Here is a 4,341-nt window from a genome sequence, read left to right as displayed (position 1 = left end):
GTTGTATATTCTTTGTTGTGAGTCCTTCTAGTTGTGGCATGTGGGACGCTGCCTCAGCATGGTTTGATGAGCAGTGCCATGTCCGCGCCCAGGATTCGAACCAACGAAACACTGGGCCGCCTGCAGCGGAGCGCGCAAACTTAACCACTCGGCCACGGGGCCACCCCCTGTTTGCACCTTTGTTGGGAAACGTTTACATTTCTAAGGGAAACCTCTATCTGTGAAGATGCCTCCCTCTCTGTGCCAGGAAGAAGGGGGGATGGTCTTATCTCTAGAAGCTCTTAATCAATGCCAGAGGCAAGAACTTAAGTTGGTTACTGTCTGGCAACCTCATGTAACTGACCCCCCCCTCCACAAATCCTCCTTTGTCTTTAGCTGAGGAGAAAATTCAAGGGGTGACTTCTGCCATTTACTCAATCAGTTTGATTCTTATCTAAAAGTTGTGGGACCGCCAAATGGCCAGACCATAGGGGCACTGATACCATTTTAACTTTTTTACATATTCTTTGTCTTGTAAAGAGATAACTCACATACCTATGCCTTAAATTTAGCCTTACTCTCCACCCAACTTTGCAGCAGCAGCAGCAGCAGCAGGAGCTCTGCCTGCCCATGGGTCCTGTCCCCATGCCAGCGGGGGCAGCAGAAGCAGCAGCAGCAGGAGCTCTGACTGCCCGTGGGTCCTGTCCCCACACACCAGCTCTGCCTGCCCATGGGCTCTGTCCCCATGCCAGCAGGGGCAGCAGAAGCGGCGGCAGCAGAAGCTCTGACTGCCCATGGGTCCTGTCCCCATGCTATTCCACACTATTCTCTAAATAAAAGAGCACTACTGCCAGATCTTGAGAGTCTAAGAAATCTTTCTTTCGACTCCTCGGCTCACCGACCCCGCATCACCCAGGATTTTCATTATTCCATCTCTGCTCCACTGTTTGATTTCCAGGATGAAGAGCAGGTCACCACTGAGCTGGATTCTCCAGGAAACAAAGAAGATGAAAAGGACGATCAAGAGACACATCCAAAAGGGTACAGGTTTCAACCAGAGAAATAACCACACCTACCTCCTAAACAGAGTGGTTTTATCCTCATCTAACTTTTAATGTTTATTATGATTTGTCAGAGATAGTCACCACCACCAATCTCCCCTCCCCATTACCCACCCAACACCATTTTCAGAAAATTAATGGAGCTCTAGGATAATCAACACGGTAAATTCAAACTACTGTTGTCCATAGAAGGAGGAGGAAAATAATGCCTTTACCCTCTAGGTCCTTTTGACTGCCCTACGTATGAAATTGACATCAGAGAATAACAAGACAAACTCAAACAGAGCTTATAACATGAATACATGGGAGAAACCCAGGAAAACTGGGTAACTCAGCCAGAATGGCTGAAGCTGCCACCTTAAATAGCAGATAAAGACAAAGGAGGATATTGGGGGTAGTGGTTTGGGACTTAAAGGAGAGGAAGGCAATTCACAGGGAAATGGAAAAGCAAATGTTTGGTTAACAGAACTTTGATAAGAATGGGCTTAGCAAGGCCCTTCACAGTCTACTGATAGCCAGAGTTATCTATGGTGACAGTCTGTCCTGGGGACAGGTCTTTTATCTTAAATTTCTTTTAGGCAGTTAGGGGGCAAGTCAAAATTTCTTTCAGAGTGTTTTGTTCTTCAAAATAATCAAGCCAAAAAGATACATTTGGGAGTGGCCAATTCTGATCCCCTACCTGGAACCTAATATCCAGTCTTGTAATTAAAGGTGTAAATTACCTACTAATTGCTCCAGTCCATACAAAGTAGTCATTCATCTTCTCAATGTCAATCAACAAGCAATTGATTTGTCAAAATCCGATCCATTTTAAATCCCAACAAACTTGCTTTTACCTTGTATTGCCGTGAAGGTATTCCAGGTCCTTATCACCCATTAGGTGGGAGAGGCAAATTATTGTCTTTAGTTTTTGGACCAGGAAAATGAAGCTCAGAGAAGTGACTTACCCAAGGTTAGTCAGCAAGAGTGGAACAAAGCTAACTTACAACATCAGCTTCTGATTCCTAGTCCAAGACTGTCTGGTACTCTAACATCACACCAAAGTATTTGCCAATATTCTAAATTCCTATTTAAATTTGATTTAATTCCTAAGTCTCTGAGGAACTTTGTTTTTGTGAATAAGAAGATATCTCTGGAGTTGGTCAGAATTAGGACTTAACTCTCTTATCACATATACACCGTCAAGAATATTTACCACATCAGAAACCTGAGCTTAGTTTCAACCTTCACTTTACTTTCTGAGTCTCTGATGCTGTGGGCTGAGAGATTCTCTTGGGTGGCCAGAGGCACTCAGGTTTCTCCAATGTCAATGGGATTGAAACAACCCCCAGTGGATTGGGAGGTGTTCAGCCTAGAAAACCAAATGGCCAAGCGTCTATTTCTGGCTACTTTATTTTATGCAGTGTCAGCTTGCTGTAATGGGCTACACACATTCCCTGCAATTAAGAAATCCGATACATCCACCCTAAAGCAGGTGGATGCGCCCTATTAAATGCTGCCCTTCACCATTGCTACTTGTTAACACTATGTCCACGACTGAGGATAATGCATCACCAGCCTTTCCTAAATTAGATCATGAAAAACTTAGTCTTTTCTACACTACGTTCCTTCAATATCTTCTAGAATAGCGTTTTTAATTCTCAGTACACATATTCACACGTGATAATGACAAAAGTTTCATGAAGTGTACTTTCTGTCACTCTGTGTGATAAACTCTGAGATGTCCTCTTCTCCCTTTGAATGAGGGTTATCATGCCCTGTATGACTTCACAACCCACGACAGGGTCCCAACCCACAGCTGTAAAATACTGTTCCAGAAAAGCAATGTATACTCCCATTGCATTTTTCTAGTAATTTGACAAATGCCTGTCAAGCATCCTCAGTGTCCCAGGTGCTGGTGCTGTAGGGCTCACAGACATCCATTTGCCAGGAAGTTATAGTCAGTCAAGGCTCCAAAAGAAAACACAATCAGAGAAGACAGTAGGAAGAAAGTGCAGAGAATGCCTTTGCCTGAGCAGATGCAAGAAGGCTTCGTAGAAGCAAAGGACTGAGCTGTGACCTTAAACCTGAAGGGAGCTAAGACCTGGACATGTGGGCCTGAATGTGGGAAGGAGGGGACTGGAGTCCTTAACCAAGGGCAGGGGCGGTCCCAGCTAGGGCCATGGTCCTGTGAGGTCCTGGAGATTGAGAACCTTCTATACGGGATGAGAAGTGCTTGTTTTAGAAATGCTGTCTAGTGGCCTGGAAGTGGCAATGGTTAAAAGTGCGAGTAAATGCCATCCATCCAGCCTCAAGTGGGAGAAGGAGAGGCCTCTGTTAGATGTGTCATTGAGCAGAGAGGCACCTGCAGGAAAGCCAGGTCTCAGAGCAGGTGTGGAGGGGACCAGGAGCATCCCAGGAGAAGCAGAGGACAATCGTTGTGGGTACAGCCCTGTGGCCTCTCCACACTCACTCACTGGTGGACACCTTCCTCCTCAGAAGAAATGATAAGATACAAACATTGCTCCCATACTACCTGGACAAATTGGTGACCCAGATGGGCCCTCTGTCCCTCTGTTCTTCCAATGATCTGGTTTCCAACGGACAGAGAACCCATTCATGCCACTGGAGGATGAACCTCAGGGGAAGGGACTTTCCTCTTGGTGTTGGTGCTACCAGTCTGGCATGGCTTCCCCATTGGGAGACCCAACGGCCACTCTGAGCATTTTGGTCCGAGAATCTCTTGATGGGGGTCAGTGGCGCCAACCCCATGGCACAACTATAAGCATTATTTCCTTAAGTAATGCTTATAGTTGTCTCATAAAATCAGCTGCCTGAACCTTGGGTATAAGGCTGCCCCAGCCTTGGGTTCAAGTCCCAAGGTTCGCTTGTTGGAGCCTGGCTTTGGGGTTTGGATCCCCATCTGGAGGTGGCCTGGCTCAAGGGAGTGAGAGTCCCCATGTGATTGGAAGGATTGTGCGACCCGGCCACCCCGGAGGAACCAATGCTTGGCTCTGGCCAACGGGAGCAATCCCTGCTGACTAGTCATTGGGCAGTGAGGGCTTGAGGCCCATTTGAGTTTGTCACTGCTGGGGCTTGAAGCCCGTTTGAGGGCCCTTTGGTGTTTTGTGCTGTGTCAGTGACAGAAGGAGCTGGTATCTGGACTCACAGTCTGAGTCTTATCTTGTAACTGTGGTACAAGGCGGGGTTAGGTCCCTGCAGTCTGAGTCTTAACTGCTGAGCCATCTGGAACAAAGTGGGTGGGCACGCCCAGCAGAGGATCCTCTATCCCTCTCTGTTTTCTCAATAGATGGGCTTCCAG

Source organism: Equus quagga, chromosome 6, assembly GCF_021613505.1.
Source record: "Equus quagga isolate Etosha38 chromosome 6, UCLA_HA_Equagga_1.0, whole genome shotgun sequence".
Lineage (NCBI taxonomy): Eukaryota > Metazoa > Chordata > Mammalia > Perissodactyla > Equidae > Equus > Equus quagga.
Note: the sequence above shows the minus strand (reverse complement) of the source record.